The sequence below is a fragment of the Canis aureus genome, chromosome 18 (genome assembly GCF_053574225.1).
Source record: "Canis aureus isolate CA01 chromosome 18, VMU_Caureus_v.1.0, whole genome shotgun sequence".
NCBI classification, from domain to species: Eukaryota; Metazoa; Chordata; class Mammalia; order Carnivora; family Canidae; genus Canis; species Canis aureus.
Genome location: NC_135628.1, coordinates 5,168,432 through 5,190,418, shown reverse-complemented (window position 1 = coordinate 5,190,418; position 21,987 = coordinate 5,168,432). Strand labels below are relative to the sequence as shown.

The following is a 21,987-nucleotide window of genomic DNA, read 5'->3' as shown; positions in this document are numbered from 1 at the left end:
TGGTGAGTGATATTGAGCATCTTTTCATGTGTCTACTGGCCATCTATGTTTTCTTTGGAAAAATATCTAGTCATGTCTTCTGCCCATTTTTTTAACTGGATTATTCATCTTATAGGTGTTTTTTAGGTTTATGTATTTCGGATACTAGCCTTTATCAGATATGTCATTTGCAAATATCTTCTCCCATTTCGTGGGGTTGTCTTTTAGTTTTGTTGATTGTTTCCTTTGCTCTGCAGAAGCTTTGTATTTTGATGTCCCAAAAGTTTATTTTTGTTTTTGTTTCCCTTGCCTCAGGAGACATACCAAGAAAGAAGTTGAGAGAGCTGATACCAAAGAACTTACTGCCTGTGTTTTCTTCCAGGACTTTTATGGTTTCTGGTTTCCTGTTTAGGTCTTTTTTTTTTTTTTTTTTTTTAAGATTGTAGGTATTCATTCATGAGAGACACAGAGAGGCAGAGACATAGGCAGAGGGAGAAGTCCTCCCAATGCAGGACTTGATCCCGAGACACCGGGATCACGACCCAAGCCAAAGGCACACACTCAGCCACTGCCCCCCAGCCCCCACTCTCCCACATACTTAGGTCTTTAATCCATTGTTAGTTCATTTTTGTGTATGGTATAAGAAAGTGGTCCAGTTTCATTCTTCTGCATGTTGCTGTTCTTATTTTCAAAGCCATTTTTGAAGAGACTATCTTTTTCTGACTGGATATTCTTTCCTGCTTTGTTGAAGATTAATTGACTTTGATTGTGGGTTCGTTTCTGTGTTTTGTATTCTGTTCTATTGATCCATATTTTTGTGCCAGTACCATACCGTTTTGATAACTGCAGCTTTGTAATATAACTTGAGGTCTGGAATTGTGATTCCTCCACCTTTGTTTTTCAGAATTGCTTTGGCTATTCAGGATCTTTTGTGGTTCCGTACAAATTTTAGGATTGTTTGTTCTAGTTCTGTGAAAAATGCTGTTGGTATTTTGATAGGGATTGCATTAAAAATGCAGATTGCTCTGGGTAATATAGACATTTTAGCAATATTCTTCCAATCCATGAGCATGGAATGTCTTTTTCTTTGTGTCATCTTCCATTTCCTTCATTAGTGTTGTTGGTTTTAGATTTATTTATTTTAGAGGAAGAGAGCATGCACGAGCTGGGAAGAGGAGTAGAGGGAGAGGGAAGGGAATGAATCTCAAGCAGACCTCATACTGATCACGGAGCCTGACATGGGGCTCAATCTCATGACACCAAGATCATGACCTGAGCCAAAACCAAGAGTCTGATGCTTAACTGACTGAGCCACCTAGGGGCCCCTCTTTCATCAGTGTTTTATAGTTTTCAGAGTATATATAGTCTTTCACCTTTTTGGATAGGTTTAATCCTAAGTATCTTCTTATTTTTGGTGCAGTTGTAAATGTGATTGATTTCTCTCTGCTGCTTCATTATTGGTGTATAGAAATGCAACAGAGGGATCCCTGGGTGGCGCAGCGCCTGCCTTTGGCCCAGGGCGCGATCCTGGAGACCCGGGATCGAGTCCCACGTCGGGCTCCCCGTGCATGGAGCCTGCTTCTCCTTCTGCCTGTGTCTCTGCCTCTCTCTCTCTCTCTCTCTCTCTCTGTGACTATCATAAATAAATTAAAAAAAAAAAAAAGAAATGCAACAGATATCTGTACTTTGGTTTTGTATCCTACAACCTTACTGAATTCGTTTATCAGTGCTAGCAATTTTTTGGTGGAATCTTTAGAGTTTCCTATATAGAGTCTCACGTCATCTGCAGATAGTGAACGTTTTACGTCTTCCTTACCTTTTTGGGTGCTTTTTATTTCTTTTTGTCTGTTGTAGCTAGGACTTCTAAGACTATGTTGAATAAAAGTGATGACAGTGAACATCTCTATCTTGTTCATGACCACAGATGAAAAAGCTCTGGTTTTCCCCTTTTAGGATGATATTGGCTGATGGGTTTCTCATACATGGTCTTTATTACATTGATGTGTAAACCTACTTTGTAAACCTACTTTTTCCCCTCTAAACCTACTTTCTTGGGGGGTTTTTATTGTAAATGGGAGTTGTACTTTGTCAGATGCTTTTTCTGCATCTGTTGAAATTCTTATATGTTCCTTATCCTTTTATTAATATGAAATATCACATTGATTTGTGCATATTGAACAAATCACTTGATTGGAATAAATCCCACTTGATTGTGGTGAATGACTTTTTTAATGTGTTGTTGGATTCGATTTGCTAGTATTTTGTTCAGGATTTTTGTGTCTGTGTTCATTAGAGATACTGGCCTGTAGTTATCTTTTTTTGTGGTGTCTTTATCTGGTTTTGATAGGGTAATGCTGGCCTCATAGAATGAATTTGGAAGTTTTCCTGCCTTTTTTTTTTATGGAATAGTTTGTGAAGAATAATAGGTAATAACTTTAAAAGTGTAGTAGAGTTCCCCTATATGGTCCTGGACGTTTGTTGGGAGTTTTTTGATTACTGATTTAGTTCCTTTGCTGCTTATCAGTCTATTCAAATTTTCTATATCTTGCTATTTCAGTTTTGGTAATTTATATTTATAGGAATTTATTTCTTCTAGGTTGTCCAACTTGTTGGCATATAGTTTTTCATAATCTCTTATAAGTGTTCGTATTTCTGTGGTGGTGGTTGTTATTTCTCCTCTCTGATTTGTGATTTTATTAATTTGGGTGCTTTCCCTTTTCTTTTTGATAAGTCTGACTAGCGGTTTATCAATTTTATTAATTTTTTGAAAGAACCAGCTCCTGGTTTCATTGATTTGTTCTATTGATTTTTTTTTTGGTTTTGATATCATTTACTTTTTTATTTTATTTTATTTATTCATGAGAGACAGAGAGAGAGAGAGGCAGAGACACAGGCAGAGGGAGAAGCAGGCTCCATGCAGGGAGCCTGACATGGGACTTGATCCCAGGTCTCCAGGATCAGGCCCTGGACTTCAGGCGGCGCCAAACCGCTAAGCCCCCCTGGCTGCCCTATATCCTTTACTTCTGCTCTAATCTTTATTATTTCCTTCCACTGGTGGCCTTTAAGAGGGTAATTTTACTAGAGTTTGGAGCAGGGTGCAGATAGAGAAAAGCCAGATTACCCAAGTCTAAAAAGTGTGCATATACTTTCTTTCTTCCAGAAATGGCCTTTCAGTCATGTCTTGAATTATAAACTGCTCATCCTTCAATAACTAGACCCAAAGACTTCCCTTATCTCTTTTGTATCCTGGCCTCTCTGTGCTCCCTTTGCAATTTGTATATACCTTTGTTAAAATAACATGTACCAATTTTAATAGGTTTATCTGATTTTCTTACTTCCTTTGTTCTTCAGGGGCAGGCCCTGTGCCTTATTCATCTTTGTAATTCCAGTAGAGCGCCTGGCATACATTATATCTGTGATTTTCAACTCTAGCTGCACATTAGAATCAACTGGAGAGTTTATAAACAAACATGGATGCACAAGCTTCACTTACAGGTGAGGCCTAGAGCCTTTGTACCCGTGTAAAAAAAGAAGAAAAAGCTTTCCAGATGATTTGAATGTTGACACTGGAGTTGAGTGTCACTGTATTAGATGTTTAATAAGTGTTGACTAAAGAAAGGCAAGAAGTGGTGGCAATAAGTATAAATCATTCTTTTTTTTTTTTTAAGATTTTATTTATTCATGAAAGACACAGAGAGAGAAAGGCAGAGATGTAGGCAGAGGGAGAAGCAGGCTCCAGGCAGGGAGCCTGATGTAGGACTTGATCCTGAGCCCGCAGAATCACGCCCTGAGCCAGGGGTAGGTGCTCAACCGCTGAGCCACCCAGGCGTCCCAGTATAAATTACTCTTGACAAAATTTGGTAGTGAACAGAAGAGAAAGAATAGGCATTACTGCTTCATTTTTCCCCTTACTATTTAATTCAGGAGTACTTTTTTTGAAGATAGAATAAATTTAGAAATGTTCATGGGCTAAGGGGAATGATTCAGGGGAGAGAAAGAAATTGATAAATAATAGTTTATACATAACTTTTCTTTTTTAGTTAACTATAATGCCTACTTTGGAATCATGGGGGGGTTTTTTAGTCTTAAATAAATGGCAAAAATATATTTAAGTAAGATTGCTTTTAATTCAGTAGATAGCCTAGTTTCAGATTGACAAGAGCTCTGTCTTTAATTACTGTTCAAAATGATAGTTATAAAGGAAAAAATTCTTTTTTTTTTTTTTAGTAAGACTTTTAAACATTATAGCCTTTTATTTATTTATTTATTTATTTATTTTTTAATTTACTTATGATAGTCACAGAGAGAGAGAGAGAGAGGCAGAGACACAGGCAGAGGGAGAAGCAGGCTCCATGCACCGGGAGCCTGATGTGGGATTCGATCCCGAGTCTCCAGGATCGCGCCCTGGGCCAAAGGCAAGCGCCAAACCGCTGCGCCACCCAGGGATCCCTAAAGGAAAAAATTCTTAAGGAAAACTTATCAAAACAAATTGCCACTTTTAATATTTGAAATAAATTAGTGTATAACACAGGCGTGCAATAGTGATCACTTCATAAACTTTAAATACAGTAAGAGTTCAAAAACATGTTTTCTGTTTTTATTTTTCTTATAACTCAAAGAGATATGGGCAGTTTATAGAGTTGTAGGAAACAGTGTCAAGTACTTTTGTAGTTGAAGTGGAAAAACGCATACTAGTTTTTTTTTTTTTTTTTTTTTAACTTTATCACCAGTCTCTAGAGCAGCGACCCTTAATGGTATCACATTCCTTAAGAATCACATGAAACCTATGATACCTTTCTTCAGAGGGAACAACACCTCAAACTTTGCAATAGATACAATATCTGGCCATGCATCAAAATCACCTGGGGAGATTTTGTAAAATACAGATTTCTAGATCTAAGTGCTCTAAAGGTGGATTCAGTAGATCTGAAATAGAACATGGGAATCTATTTTTTCAAAAGCTTTCCAAGCAAAATTTAACAGGCATCTAGGTTTGAGAAATCTCAACTCTAATTAGTCTCCTGACTAAATAAGGAAGGAGATAACTCTGTGGGGTAATGTCCAAAATATGGAAATAAAAGGGGATGTTGTCAGGGTTCTCAGATAAAATGTAAGGTGCCTGGTTAAATTTAAATTAAACAAGTAATTTTTAGTATAGGTTTTTCCCATGCAGCTTCTGTGGTATGCAGGTCTATTTGCTTCTAAATTTAATGATTCCAGGTAGCTATTTGTGTAGTGTATGTGTATATGTGCTTCCATGCACTTGCATTATCTGTTTTTTATACTTTCATCTCCTTTCCACTCTTTTTTTCACTTGCTCAAGGCTTTTTTTAAAAATTGAAATTTTTTTTGTCAGCTTACTCATAGAGCTACTTGGGTGAGGACTCCCAACTGCCTGCTAAAGAATCAATGTCTTTTTCATACAGTCTCAAAATCTCCTGGAACTAAATTTTTACCTTAGTGTTTTTAAGAGTTTTGCCAATTTGCAATATCCAGAAAAAGCAGAGAAAAATCTGGAGAATTCATAGACATAGGTTGTTGAAGTTAGTTTTGCCAACAATTTCTGTAAATTGTGACAACTGATTGATAATCTTTAAACTCTCCACCATGTTATATCTTCATATTCTAGCAGATAATCATAAAGTTGAGGTAGCACTGCCCGATGTTCAGCTCTTCCAATAATAGACACATCTTAAACAGGCAACATAGGCCAGGAGGATCTAGTCACTTCCCTCTCTGGCATTTCACGGTGAAGCTTGGGTTTGCTTAAGAAAGGTGCTGTCTTGGGACGCCCGGGTGGGTCAGTGGATGAGCGTCTGTCTTCCCCCCAGGGTATGACTCCGGGGTCCCAGGATCGAGTCCCACATCGGGCTCCCCGCAGGTAGCCTCCTTTTCCCTCTGCCTGTGTCTCTGCCTCTCTTTGTCTCTCATGAATAAATAAAATCTTTAATAAAAAAAAAAAGTGCAGTCTGGCACTAATGCAGAGTGACAGAATTGGGGACTGCGAGGCAGAAGTGACTTGCGGAGTTTATGTGCAAGTTTATCCAGCCCTCCCTCCCTTTGTCTCCTTCCCGGGGTTTTTCAGTTTTATTCAGCAGTGTAGGTGTAAGATAAGATGCCCTCTTGCATATTCTGTAGTCAAGGAAGCCTCGTATGGTATGTGTCGTATTAACTAATTTCTTTTCTTTTTTTTTTAAGATTTTATTTGATTTTTTTGAGAGAGAGTGAGAGCAAGGAACATGAGCAGGGGGAGGGGCAGAGGAAGAAACAGATTCCCCACTGAACAGGGAGCTGGACTCCATCCAAGGACCCAGGGATCCTGAGCAGAAGGTAGACACTTAACCAATTGAGCCACCTAGGTGCCCCTTACCTAATCTTTCTGATTACCCAAGACCAAAAGCAGCAATTCAGTGCTCTACTAATATTTATCTGAATGGTCAGTGTATGTCATGATACCAAAGATTTTGATGATAGCTTCTTACACCAGGTGTGCCTTATCTGTTATTTACATTTGTTGTGACACTCAAAGAACCAAGGGTACCACAGGATTGAGCCATTAGTAGTCATCTTTCTGGATATTGTGACTCATCTTTTCCCATCACTGTGGTGAATGTTTGGTTTCTACACATGTTGGTCCAATGGTTGTGCAAATGCCACACAACTCCTCAGTATTTGCTTTGCTTATCTGCTGGCCTCTTGGTCAAATTGGAAAGTGTATGGAGAAACTGATTTCTCTCTGTAGGCTCAGGATGTAGGCACGTTCCACACAGTAGGAAGGACATCTTCAGCTCCCCTCTTGCCTGCAGCACATAAGGTACAGTTTGTGGCATGCAGTATCCCAGCATTAATATACTTTTTTTACTGTCTGCAATCTGAGATACCTCTGATTCTAAATGACTACCTGCCAACATTCACAAAGAGAAAGCAGGAGACTGTTTTCTATTAGTTTGTTTATTTATCAAAGTAAATTGTACTTGGTGGAGAAGATGGTATTCTTTTCTTTCTTAGGGGAAGGATTTGGAGAATTCTCTTTAAGGATAGTGGAATCAACTTCATCTGATACTGAAATATGAATATCCTCCCTCCTTCCCTTGTTTGAGCAGTTTAATGATTTACAACTGAATACTGTCCACTTTCTTCAGGCATTTGTGAGTATTCTGACCCAGAGAAGGTTGAACTGAATCATAAAAGAGTACCAGGATGGCACATTGTTCATTTTTGAGAAAGTCATTTGACTTTCAGGTCTTCTGATTTGCTCTATCAGAGACCATTTCTCACTATTTGGTGAACTAATTTAATAAGGAAACTAGCAAAGAGTTCTTTATAGGTCACACAGTAGAAAAGAGTAGAGGAACATTGCCTGAAATTGTGGAAGAGCCTATAATTCATCTTCCACTCCACTGGCCACATCCACAAGACTTTTCCCAACTATTTGATCACTCAGAGTTGCAGTGAGTCTTGAGGTTTTGATATTTAATATACATCATCCTATAATTCAAAATATTGATAGTATTTTCAGCTTTCATCTAAGCTTATAGTTATTCTTATATAAAAATTGATTTACTAAGAATTTTAGAGTTCTCTTTTCAAGAGGTTTGATTAGCTCCTGAATTTTAGGACATGATTGTAGATTTTTTTGTTCCTGTAAAGGAACTATTTTTCTTCAGCCTTTGTCAGGTTTGCTTAGACCTTTCCTTTTTTTTAAATGTTGTAAGTATAACCATAAACCTTTCTTTTCTCCCTACAAACCCATCGGAGGTTAAGAAACTAGATAACCACACTTTTAAATTTATGTCAAATAAAAATAAAGATCTTTGAAGAATCTTTCTCATGCCCTTATAATGTTTGGACTCTATGTCATCTTATTTTTTTGCTTAAAATATATTTTAAATAACCGAGTTCTTTGTTTCTTAGTCCTCCAGTTACATATCTTAATTCGAACTTCCCAGATCACTGAGATCTTTATTCCCCTCCTCTTCATTCTGTTGGTGAATGAGGGTACTTACCTTCAGGTTATATGGGTGACTGAACACACAACACATGAAACCAGAGGAGATGAACAGCGATTTATTAATCACATGTACTCAACAGCCCAGGAGAGGGAGACACCAACACACAGTGTAGGGCCACTTGGAGGTTGCACTTGGGAACAGAGTGCGCAAGCCAAGGCTGTGGAATGCAAGTTTTGTAGTATCAAGAGGGTGGAGTGATCCCTTGGTTCCCACAGGAAGATATGATTGGCTTGTTTGAATAATTCTGGAGTCTGGTGTGCTCCTCAGGGATAAGCAGGGACTGTGCCTGTTCCCTATGATAAAGAGCGTTGTCTGACCAGGGGACCTTATCTGCAAGAGCAGAGTCAAGATGGGAACTTGTAGTTAGGCCATTCCAGGCCCTCCTGTTTTTCCCACATAATACTGGTCCTCAATTTTAGGCCTTATACTACAGGTCTTAATAATACTAACCCATTACCAAAAGTATTTACTGGTAATATATCAAAATTTTATTTATTTTATAGAGATTTTATTTATTTGAGAGAGAGTACATGAGTGGGGAGAGGGGCAGAGGGAGAAGAAGTAGATGCCCCCACTGAGTGAGGAGCCAATGTGGGGCTCCCTCCCAGAATCCTGAGATCATGACCCGAGCCACCCAGGAGCCCTCCACAATTTTTAATAGTATAATTTAATCTTTGAGTTTGCCTTTCTTTGTGATCTTTCTTCTGATAAGTTGCAAAGTCTAAGAAGTTCTGCTGTGTACAATATTACATCTTGTTAGGATAAAGATGGCCAGATCATATGTATGCAGTGATGTGGAGGCACTGAAGATGAGGGTTCCTGTTTAAGAGACTGAATGGAGTGCTGAGGCTCCAGTGTTATGTATACGTGGGATGAGAAAAAGAGTGGATAGGCTGTAGGAGCTGGAAAATGGCAGAGTAAAAAAAGTAGTAGCTATTATTTGAGTGCTTATTCTGTGCCAAGCACTTTTCTAAGTGTGTTATCTCATTTACTGACAGTAAGGAAACAATTTAATTTGCTTATGGTCATACAGGTAGTAGGTGGTAGAGCTGTAATCTGAATCTATACAGTCTTATTTTAGAATTTATGTTGTTAACAATTAACATTTTATAGCCTTCAGATATGGAGAAGCTTTATATGTTATATTAAGGACTTTGGACTTTATTTTGTTGGCAGTGGGGGAATCATCAGATGATTTTAAGCAGGAAGAAACATCAGAATTTGCATTGAAAAATACCAGTCTGGTGGTAGAATGGAAAATGAATTTTGAAGATTATGAGACTAGAGGCAGGATTGCTTTTGTAACAATGCTGAACAAGGTGGATCTGAATGGAATGAAATCAAAGTTGGGATTGAATTTGAACAAAAGAGATAGACACTCACTGATCATGTGCTTGAGGGGGCTAGGGGAACGTGAAATGATTTGTAGGTGGTGCCAGTAATTTTATAAAGAATAGAAGGGAGTAGGTTTGGGTGAAAACATCTATCTTTGAGACATTTTGATGGATATTTCTAGTAGAGAAGTTATACTTAGAAAAATGTATCTTGAGCTTGACAAACATGGTAGATGTATAGATTTGAGAGCTGCTGTTGTGTGGGGATTATAGAAGTGGTAGAAGTAGGTGAGATTGCCTAGAATTTTCTTTTGTTCCCAGCCTGTCTTCTGAACCATCATAGAAAGACGATGCTGTAGTCGGAGGCAGCTCTCTGAAAAGCCATGGACTTCATTTGAACACTTCATTCAAATCCTGATTCTGGATCTCTGCTTTTTTCCTTCATAAATTGAAAGTAGTAACAGCCATCTTAGAGTAATTTTAGAGAACATTTTATTTTTTCTAACAGAGGTAGAAGTTTTAAAAGTTTAAGAAATGATATATTTTATGCCTCTTAATTTCCCTGTAAAAAATGGAAGTTTATACAAGTTAAAAAGATCAAACCTTGGGTATACATCATTTGTCTTAGCTAAAAGTCACGATCTTACACATTCCCACCATGCAGCTAGGAAACCAGCTTTTCTCTGGTATTACTATCACTGGTTTTTGAAGTGAACAGAATCAAATAGAAAGGGGAACGATGACTTCTAAGTGAGTAGAAAGGGTGTTGGTGTATGGAAGTGAATGCATTGCAAACAACACAAATGCCTGGGCATATGCCAGCCTTTTGTGACTATAGGGCACAAAGAAACTAACATGTAATGTGAAAATACCTGTTCCAGGGCTATTTTTAAGAATACTAGAGCTGTACTTGTATTAGTATAGCTATACTAATCATTACCAACACTTTCGTTACTGTTAATAATAGCTAATACTATATATTTACCCAGGTTTACATAGTTAATGAGTAGTGGAGATGAAAATCCAACCCAGTCAGTCTGGCTCCAGAGAGTATACACTATACTGCTTCCTTATATAAGCGTAAGTTTTTGTGCTTTTGAGTGTAGTTTATTTTAAAATTAACAGTCTATATATAGAATTGTATTAGTGATAACTCTTAAAATGTTCATTTAGGAGGTGCCTGGGTGCTCAGTGGTTAAGCACCTGCCTTTGTTTTTGGCTCATGGTGTGATCCTGAGTCTAGGGATCCCTGCAGGAACCGGCTTCTCCCTCTGCCTATGTGTCTGCCTCTCTCTGTGTCTCTCATAAATAAATAAAAATCTTTAAAAAAAAAAAATGTTCTCTTCTTTGAAATACTGCATTCTCTGACTTTTAAATAAATGGGAGTTTATTCTTGCTTATAGATTTATTCGACATATGCTAACTACTGAGTACGGGGTATAGGACAGAGGAAACAGGAATCCCTACCTTGAAGGGATATTGAATGTTCAGTTATTCAACAAATATTTGATTTAAATATTTAATTAGAAAATAAGTAAATAGGGACACCTGGGTGGTTCAGCGGTTGGGCACCTGCCTTCAGCTCAGGTTGTAATCCCGGGATATGGGTTCAAGTCTTACATTGGGCTCCCTGCGAGGACCCTGCTCCTCCCTCTGCCTATGTCTCCCTGCCTCTCTCTCTCTCTCTGTCTGTCTGTGTCTCATGAATAAATAAATAAATCTTTACCAAAAAAAAAAAAGAAAGAAAGAAAAGCAAATAATATTAATTATCATGGTTGCTAAGGGTATTTTCGGTTTTTTTTTTACTTTTTTAAAAAAAGATTTTATGTATATATGTATGTAATCTCTGTACCCGAAATGGGGCTCGAACCCACAGTTCTGAGATAGAGAGTTGTATGTTCCGTCTACTGAGCCAACCATGTTCCCCCAAATTTTTATTTTATTTTATTTTTTTAAAATATTTTATTTATTTATTCATAGAGACAGAGAGAGAGAGAGAGAGGCAGATACACAGGCAGAGGGAGAAGCAGGCTCCATGCAGAGAGCCTGACGTGGGACTCGATGATCCAGGGTCTCCAGGATCATGCCCTGGGCTGCAGGCGGCGCTAAACCGCTGCGCCACAGGGGCTGCCCCCAAATTTTTATTTTAAATCACCCATTATTCATCATGACAAGTGTACTCCTTTATCTCCATCACCTGTTTCATCCATCCTTTCACCTTCCTTGCCACTGGTAACTGTCGGTTTGTTCTCTAGCTAAGAGGCTGTTTCTGGGTCTCTCTCTCTTGTTTTTTTTTTTTTTTTCCTTTGCTCATTTGCTTTACTTATTAAATTCCACATATGAGTGAAATCATGGTATTTGTCTTATCTGACTTTTTTCACTTATACTCTATAGCTCCAGCCATGTTATTGTAAGTGGCAAGATTTCATTCTTTTTAATGGCTGAGTAGCAGTCCATGGTGTGTGTGTGTGTGTGTGTGTCTGTGTGTGTCTGTGTGTGCATGTGCGCGCATGCATACCACCTCTTCTTTATCCATTCATCAATCAGTGGATACTTGGGCAGCTTTCATATCTTGACTATTGTGAATAATGCTGCTATAAACATAGGGGGGCGTGTCTCCCTTTGAGTTTGTGTTGCTGTATTCTTTGGGTAAAGAATTGTGCCCACAATTGTTGGATTATAGGATAGTTCTGTTTTTGACTTTCTGAGGAACCTCTAAACTTTTCCAGAATGGCTGTACCAGTTTGCATTCCCGCCAACAGTTATAAGATGGTTCCTTTTTCTTTACATCCTCACCAACACCTGTTGTTTCATGTGTTTTTAATTATAGCCATTCTGACAGGTGTGAAGTGATATCTCATTGTAGTGTTGACTTGCATTCTCTGATGACAAGTGATGATGAGCATCTTTTCATGTGTCTGTTGCTCATCTATATGTCTATGGTTACTAATTTTTAAAGTCAACATTTTATATATAATAAAAATAAGATATGCTATCATTTGAGAGATTTTTTTAAAATCTTTTTTTGTTGAGATATGCTTTACTGCCATAAAATGCACAAGTCTTAAACATTTAGCTCAGTGAATTTTCACAATAAATGTGCTATCACCATTCACTTAAAGAACATTTTCCGTCATCTCAGAAAATTCCCTCATGTTTCTCTCTGATCAATCCCTGCACCTTTTGCCCAACCATACTTTCCTTTGTCACCATAGATTAGTTTTCCCTGATTTTGGATGTCTTATAAATGAAGTCACACAGTATGTATTTTTTGTATATGTCTGGCTTCTTTGCTCTCAGCTTGTTTTTGAGATTTGTTCATGGTGTTGCATCAGTACCCCGTTCATTTATCTATCTTCCCCCCCCTTTTTTTAAGTTTTATTTATTTAAGTAATCTCTACACACAGCATGGGTCTTTGAACTCATGACCCTGAGATCAAGTCACACGCTCTTCCCACTGAGCCAGCCGGGAGCCTCCATTTTCCTCTTGATGTACCATTGGAGTTATTATGAATAAGACTGCTTACAAACATTCTTAGGCATTCTTCTTGTGGACATATGCATTACATTTCTCTTACATTCATTTCTCATACATACCTGTATGAGATTGCTGGGTTACGAGAAAGAACTCGTGAAGTAAGTGATTTTCATGAGTTACACAAAGATGGGTTTTTGTCATTTGAAAATTTGTATTAAACAATTAGAACTTTCCTCAAACACAATTCGTATAGATGTTAAATGTTTAAATATGTTTAGCCATAGATGAAACATCCAAAAAGTACCCATTTACTTTATTTTTTATAAGGTCTAAACTATAACAAATTGTTTTTGAGTCTCCAAAATCATGAGTTGTTTCAAACTATGGTAAGCAAACAAACATGGTAGAAAAGATCATATCTTAATCAGAATGCAAGTAATTAGAATCCTTTATTTAACCCAGAATTGTTTAACTTGATTTTAAGGACACAATGTCTCATTGCGACTTATAGCAATGCTTATACTAGTTTTTTATGTATAAAAATGAATTATTCATCACTTCCAGAGATAACTGTTGGAAGTCTTTAAAACAAAATAAGTTGTTTGCGAGAAGAAATGTATTATTAATTTAATTTTACATTACTTACATGATTTTGTTAAATATTTTTTATTTATTTATTCATAGAGACAGAGAGAGAGAGAGGCAGAGACACAGGCAGAGGGAGAAGCAGGCACCATGCAGAGAGCCCGACGTGGGACTCCATCCAGGGTCTCCAGGATCATACCCCAGGCCGCAGGCAGCGCTAAACCACTGCGCCACCGGGGCTGCCCACTTACATGATATTTTTTAATGTTAGCCAGTGCCTCCATAATAATATGACAGTATCTCTACCTGTTACCTTCTGATGTTATTGAATATTCAGAAGTTCCTTGAGGAAATTACATTTTTGCAATGACTACCTGAATTATTGCTGAATTCATCAGACACATTTTTAGAAGGATTTGGAATTTATTAAAGTGTATGACATGTTTTTCATGTCTGTGACTGAAATAAGGAAGTAACTCACATTTTAAAGTATTACGAATATCTTTTGTTTTGTGTTGGTTCACTAGAAAAAGATGTATACTTTAACAAAAGTATTGGGTTTTATTCGTCCTTATTACAGTGTAATTAAAAAATGGATCTCTACCCCACATCATACAAAAAAATTAGTCCCAGGTGAAGTAAAGACATAATGCAAAGAGGAAAATTTCAAATTAAGAAATATTTAGGAGAAAATCCCCATAACCGGAGTAAAGAAGAATTTTTTTTCCTACGAAGTCCTTCACTGTTTAGGATTTTCTCTTGCATAACCACAGTACAGTTACCAAAGTCAAGAAATTAAACACTGATACAATACTATTTTCTAATCAACACCTTATTCTTATTTCACCAATTGGTGGTCCAGGATGGAATCCAGGATCATAGTGAGTTTTATGTAGTGACTTTAATCTGGAACAATTTCTCAGCATTGTCTGTTTTCTATGACAACACTTTTAAAGATTCCACACTAGTTATTTTGTAGACTGAACCTCAGTTTTGGTTTGATGTTTCCTCAAAATTAGGTTCAGCCTATGAATGTTTGGGTGTAAATGATGTATCCTCAGTATATCCTATTAGGCATATGATGTCAGTTTCCTATTACTTACAACTTTTATTGTTTGGTAAAGAAGGTGTGTGACTAGTTTCCTCAATGTAAAACTACTATTTACCCTTTATGTATTTGGAGAAATACTTTTAGAAGTAATATACTTTTATTATACTATTATTATTATACTTTTGTAAGTATAATATACTTTTATAATAAGTATTTGGAGAAATACTTCTATACTTTTTGGTTATGTAAATGTCCTGTTATCATTTTACCATATTTTTACCCACAAATTTTAGCATCCATTGATGATTTTTGCATGCACAATTACTGAGGTCTTGAAGGTGATTTTTTAATTCAATACTTTCTACATTCATTAGTTGAAATTCAATGCTCAAATGGAGAGCTTTCCCTTGTTCGTTCATTTCTTTGTGTCAATATGGACTCATGGATTCTTATTCATTAATGGAGTAATCCATTACTGTCATTACTGAATTTGTTGTTAGAGTTGTGGAATTTCTTTTAAAGGAAGAAAGGGGCGCCTGGGTGGTGTCTGATCTTGGCGTCTGGTCATGTCTGGCTCATGTCCAGAGCTCAGGATGGTGTGATCCAGCCCCATCTAGGTCTCTGTGCCTGCTTGACGTTTCCCTGCACACTTGCTCTCTGTCTGTCCCTCACTCTCAAGTAAATAAATAAATCTTAAAAAAATAAAGCCCGTAAGAAAAATAGTGTACAAAAAAGTTCTACAGTAATACTTTTGTGTTATCTCAGACAGTTGATAGGTTATTTTTATGCAGGATTAATTTATACTAACATTTTGGATATTGTTTTGAACATATTTATCTTGTATATAAGTAACTTTATAGTCACATGTGGTATCTGTACTTTCACCAGAAACACAAAGGAATGGACATACTTTTTTTGTTATGCTTATCTTTTTATACATTTTATACAAATATTATTTGGATCCAAGAGAAATAAATGTACAAATATAGCTCTTTCAGCTTTTAACTCAGGTTAATGCATTAAGCTCTACATTAATAGGTTAACTTTTTAAAACTATACTTCTTAGTGCAGTTGTTATGAAGTATGCCTATCAGTTATTGGTGACTAACATAGATAAGAGTTAATCTCCCATCTAGCCACACCTCCTTCCCCCTCCCTTGTAAAAAAAAGCCTCCCTACTCCCCCACCCCCAATAGTCTAGAATTGCAGTTTTAAAAATACAGTAAAACAGATTCTCTCTCTGGTCTCCCTCTGCCCCTCCCCCCTTTGCTCTTTCTAAAAGTGGGGGCGGGGGCAGTGGGGGGACACCTGTGTGTCTCGGTCATTTAAGCTTCCAACTCTTGATTTCAGCTTAGGTGATCCTCAGGGTCATAGGATCAAGCCTCAGGTGGTGCTCTTTGGCATGGAGCCTGCTTGAGATTCTCTCCTCTTCCTCTTCCCCCACCCCCCAAAACAATAAAATAAGTCTTTCCTGAATCTAACTGCAGTTTAGAAGGACTTGATTTTGATTAATACATGGAGGAAAATGGTGGGTAACGCAGAAGATTTAGCAGAGGGCCTAGGAATGTATCTTTTTTTTTTTTTTCCCTAGGAATGTATCTAATAATTCACTGGGCTCTTCCAGAAAAGCCCAGAAAAATAATATTCCCAGGGATAAATAGAGTATAGCTCCATGTATATTAGAAAAACTTTGAGGAAATATGTGTTTCTTTAATTTTTAGAAATTCTACTCTTGAGACCTCTTGTTGTATGACCTTTTTCCTTTTCTTGGATTTAGAATTGGGCTAGAATAAATAGTTAATAAGATTAAAAGAAAAAAAAGTCAGCCAGGAAGGCTGTGATGTAGGGAAACTTTAAGTCTATAGCAGTAGTTAGAAAATACCCTGATGAAATTCACAAAGACCAGATTACAATATCCAGGCATAGCTGGTAAATCTTGGGTTCTCAGACAGCGCCTGTGACCTCCTATCCTTAATGGTACTTCTTTTGACTCACCATTCACTTTGGATATTGTGAGCAATCTATTAACTGTTTTTGGTTACAGCATAATAAATGCGTATCATTTAGTGCAAATAACAAGGGCCAATAAGTCCATAGAAAAAAAAAATTTACATCCTTTTTGCTTTCTTTGGTGAAAACTCCAAATAGAACTAAAATTCTAAATGGCGTGTGCCTTTTATTTTCTAACAATTTAATATTTTAAAGCTCAACAACTTAGCTAATTGTTATCACTAAATATGCTATATATATATACACACACACACATATATATATATATACTGCTTGCTATTAGTACTTTAATTTTGTCGGTTTTATAAGTCACTAGGACTGCTAAAAACAATCACCTCTGGGTACCTGGGTGGATCAGCTTTAGCAGCTGCCTTCAGTTCAGGTCATTGTCATTGTCTTAGGTTCCTGAGATCAAGCTCTGCATCATGCTCCCTCTCCCTCTGCAACTCCCCTTGCTCATGCTCTCTCTCAAATAAATAAATAAATAAAAATCTTAAAAAAAAAAAAAAAAGAACCAATTACATAAAAATTCTAAATGTTTTCAAAAGAAATTAATGAATTCATCAGCAGGTTACCACAGTTTTTATTTGTTGCCTATGGTAATGACAAAGACATTGTTGTTGTTGTTGCTTTAAGACTTTGTTTTAAGTGCTAACAACTCCTTACCTCACTGTAGGGGCAGGGGTGTGATGAAGGAAATTAAGTTAAAACATTTACATAATCATAATAGAGTCTAATATATGTTTAGCATGTACTGCTTCCATACCCTTATTCCACCTTTGCCTGTTTAAAGTATTTTTAATATTTTGGCTTTTAATTTTAAAAATCTTTTTTTAAAGATTATATTTTTTAATAGAGAGAATGCTAGCATAAGTAGTGGCGGTACAGAGGGAGAAAGAAAGACTCCCTGCTGAGCAGGAAGCCAGATGTGGGCACCTGTGGTGAGTCAGTCCCAAAACCCCAAGATCATGACCTGAGCTGAAGGCAGGTGTTTAACTGAGACTGAGCCACCCAGATACCTCTTGGCTTTTGGTTTTATTTATTTATTTATTTTTAAAACATTTTTATTTATTTATTCATGAGAGACAGAGAAAGAGAGAAGCAGAGACACAGGCAGAGGGAGAAGCAGGCTCCATGCTGGGAGCCCGACGTGGGACTCGATCCCCGGACTTGATCCCGGGTCTCCAGGATCCCACGCTGGGCTGAAAGCTGCGCTAAACCACTGAGCCACCCAGGCTGTCCGGCTTTTGATTTTAATATTAGTTTTAAACATTTAGAAGAGAAGAATAATTTTGAAAATACATAAAACATAATAATGTTTCATTATGTATAAACACGATTTTATTTACATGTTTATTTATTTATGGACATTTGGGTTGTGGTTTGTTTCCAGTCTTAAGTATTTGTGAATAGATTTTATTTTATTTATTTATTTGAGGGAGAGAAGAGAAGCACAAGCAGGGGGAGGAACAGAATAAGAAGGAGATGCAGAATCCCCACTGAGTGCAGAGCTCAATGCAGAGTTCGATCCCAGGACCCCAGGATCATGACCTGAGCTGAAGGCAGATGCTTAACTGCCCAAGCCACCCAGGAGCCCAATTTTTTTTTTTTTAAGAAAGTGCGCAAGTGCACATGCAGAGCCCTATGTGGGCTCCATCTCACGACCCTGATATCATGACCTGAGCCAAATTCGGGAGTCCAATGCTAGGGATGCCTGGGTGGCTCAGTGGTTGAGCGACTGCCGTTGGGTTCTGGGATCAAGTCCTGCATTGGGCTCCCTGCAGGAGCCTACTTCTCCCTCTGCCTATGTCTCTGCCTCTCTCTGTGTGTCTCTCAAATTAAATGAAATCTTTAAAAAAAAATGTCGAATGCTCAACTAACTGAGCCACCCAGGTGTCCCAGTAAATAGATTTTTGTATGGACATAGGTTTGCATTCTTCTAGGGTAGGTAGATAGATACCCGTTTTCCAAACTGGTTGGTACAATTTTGGGTTGCCACAGCTATGTATTAGGGTTCCAGTTCTGCATCCTCAGGAGTGCTTGATATTATCAAGCCATTTTTATTTTAGCCATTCTGCTAGGTATGTAGTAGTGTTTCATGATTTCAGTATTCATTTCCTTAATGATTTATGGTGTTGCACATCCTTTTGTGCACTTGTCTTCTGTATATCCTGTCCACTGAAGTGTCCCAAGTTTTTTGCTTACTATTTTCTTACTGTTGAGTTTTGAGTGTTTATAATCTGGATACAAGTTCCTTGTCAGCTATGTGATTTGCTAATTTTATCTCCAGTTTGTAGCTTGTCTTTTCATTCTCTTAACAGTGTCTTTAACAGAACAAAAGATATTAATTTCAGTAAAGTCCAGTTCATCAGTCTTTTTTTTAATGGATTCTTATCATGTCTAAGAATTTTTTGCCTAACCCCAAGTTGTGAAGATTTTCTTCTGTTTCTTTTATTTTTAAGTTCCGTGTTTTACATTTAGAGCTATGATCTATTTTGATGTAATTTTTAAAGTAAGTCATGAGGTTTAAGTTGGTGTTCATTTTTTGCTCATAGATATCTAATTGTTTGGGTTTTTTTTTTTTTTAAGATTTTATTTATTTATTCATGAGAGACGCAGGAGGGTGGGGGTAGGACAGAGACATAGACAGAGGGAGAAGCAGGCTCCACACAGGGAGCCCCATGTGGGACTCGATCCCAGGCCTCTAGGACCATGCCCTGGGCCAAAGGCAGGCATTAAACCTCTGAGCCACCCAGGGATCCCCGAATATCTAATTGTTTGAATATCCTTTGTTGAAAAGATAGCTTTCTTTATTGAATTGCCTTTGCACTAGTATCAAAAATCATTTGGCCATATATATGGGTATATTTTTGGACACTTAGTTCAGATCCACTGGTAAGTCTTGAAATCAGGTAGTGTCCATTCTCCAACTTTGTTCTTTTTCAAAATAGTTTTAGCTATTCTCGTTCATTTGTCTTTACTACTATGCATTTACTATTAAGGGTATAAAATAATATTTAATTCTCTTGTTTCCTAAGCAAAATCTATTTTTAATACCATGTGTATGTGTTGGGGTTATTTTGGTTATCACAGTGACTTTTTTATCTTGCTTGCATTTGGGGAGAGGGGGTCTTAATACATGGCCAAAATAATCTGCGTTCATTACATTCTTTATACATAGAAAAGTAATAATATAGAAAACATATCAATGTTAGTATCAGCTTGTTGATGTGTATCAGAAAAATTGTTTTGATTTTGATTGGGCCCTCCTAGAATCTGTAGAATAGTTGGAAGAAAATTGTCATCTTCACATTATTGAGTTCCAATCTGTGAACATAATATATCTGTTTAGCTCTTTAATTTCTTCCATCAGTATTTTGTGTTGTTTTCAGCACACAAGTCCTGCATGTGTTTTGTTAGATTTACACATAAACTATTATTTTTTTAGATTCCTTGGGATTTTTCATTGTAAGCAGTCATGTTGTCTGCAAATATAATTTTTTTTATGAAATGTCTTTCTTTTTCTTATTGCACTGACTTTAATATAATGTTGAATAGTAGTGGTGGGAAGAAACATTCTTGTCTTTCCTGATTTTAGGGGGAGAGCATTCAGTCTTTGACCATGTTAACTGGTAGGCTTTTTTTGCAAATACCTTTTATCAGATTAAGGACATTCTCTTCTTAGTTTGCTGAGTTTTTGTCATGATTGTCGAATGTTATCAAATAATTCTTCTGTATCTATTGATTTCCAGGGTAAACACTTTTGGTCATGATGTGTTATTCTTTCTGTAAGGTCCTAGATTCAGTTTTCTATTATTTTATTGAAGATTTCTACGTTCATGAGAGATGTGTTTGTTGTGAGTTGTGTTTCTTGAAATTGTTAAGTCTTTATTAGAGAATAGCCCTGTTCTTTTAAAATGAATTGGACAAAAAAATAAAATAAAATAAAATGAATTGGACAGTGTTCTCTGGAATAATTTGCGTAGAATTGGTATTTTTTCCTAAATTGTTGGGTGTAAGGAAACCTGGAGTTTTATTTGTTGGAAGGGTTTTAACAACAAACTCAGTTTCTTTAGTAGATCTAAGAATATGCAGATTATCTATTTTTTCTTAAGTGGACTTTAGTTTTTGTGTCTTTCAAGGAATTTTCTGTATCTTTTAAGTTATTGCTATTAACATTTTAAGTACCCCCCCAAAAAAGGTTTATACTGAGGTAGCTGTTTGGTAGCTACACGTTCATCTTTTGGTGGGAAGATTGTACCCATTCTACCAAAACTATTTTAAATCTGAGAAGCAGTATAATGTAGTGAATGAAAGTGTAGATTCAGGAATCAGACCAACTTACTTATTAACCTCTTCTGCTTCAGTTACCTACCGCATCAAAAAATTACAAATAGGAACTACCTCATAGGGTTGTTGTGAAGAATAAATAACCTAATTCATGTAGTGTGCTTGGTGAACACTGATTTAAATAATCCTGTTAAAAGAAATCTTTTTCATCATTGTTGTCTCTCAGTGGTATCCGACTATAGTTACAGATTTTATTTCAAACTTTTTAGCGTTCCAGACTACAAAGACTTTTTCTTTTTGTTTTAAATTGAAATGTTCTACCTTTTTAAGGCCTTGTTACGTATGTGGCCTCTAACTAGAGATATCTTTCTAGCCATAGATAACCTCTTTTTCATCTGTCTCCTCCGAAAATCATGTATAGTTAGATGCATGCACCTATATGTAGAACACCTATACACATATATTACTATTTCTTTTGCTGTCCCGTATTTTCAGTTTCTACATCGAGCTAATAAAGTGGGAAATATGAAAATAATTGTTTTTGCCAAAGTCCCTTGGCAATATTGAATTCAGCAAATACATGAATGTGTGTTAAAAAAAATCCCCTAGGAATCCTGTTTAAATAGTGGCTCCTAGGTCTTATTTCCAGAGTCTAATCCAGTCAGTTAGGGTGCTGCCCATCATTATGAGTTTTTGACGAGATTGCTACTGTTGCTGCTGCTTGTTGGGGACTGCCCTTTGGGGGAAGTCAGCCACAACTTGGAAGTTGCTGGGGTAGTCAGAAATTGATTGGGAAACTGTTAGAAATATTCAAGACTTTACTAAAGTAGAATATTGGGCATGCTATTTAAGCTCTCTTATTTTCATTAGTAATTGATCTCCTTATTAGACCTGGCCTTCATTCTCTAAAATACGCCTGTCAGTATGCCTCTTGATATTTTCTCTCTCGTATCTTCGAACTAAAATTTCCTAAGATCAGTCTTAGGAAAAACATTTTGTCAAAGGATTCTTTTTTTTTTTTTTTGTAGGAAAAACATTTTGAATTTAGACCTTTCTTCCCCCTTCTTTTGTAGATTTTTTCACTAATTTGTGATTTTAAAGAAACATAAATATGGCAAATCTGTTTTCTTCATTTTACCTAAATGCATCTTATTTCTTCACACGCACAAATTTTCTTTTCTTTTTTTTTTAAGATTTTATTTATTCATAGACCCAGAGAGAGAGGCAGAGGCACAGGCAGAGGGAGAA

The 21,987-nt window shown here is 36.8% G+C and overlaps 1 protein-coding gene, 1 long non-coding RNA gene and 1 pseudogene across 2 annotated transcripts in view; 2 read left to right on the top strand and 1 right to left on the bottom strand.

The window, feature by feature from the left end:
• Positions 1-21,987, top strand: part of CAPZA2 (capping actin protein of muscle Z-line subunit alpha 2) — a 60,410-nt gene that overhangs the window by 9,231 nt on the left and 29,192 nt on the right. The gene's annotated exons all lie outside the window — the stretch shown is intronic.
• LOC144288522 (uncharacterized) lies at positions 4,351-20,403 on the top strand. Its single transcript, XR_013356386.1, has 2 exons — positions 4,351-6,309; positions 13,488-20,403. It is a non-coding gene; the product is annotated as an uncharacterized LOC144288522 (long non-coding RNA).
• LOC144288434 (RAB11-binding protein RELCH pseudogene) lies at positions 6,398-8,445 on the bottom strand (annotated as a pseudogene).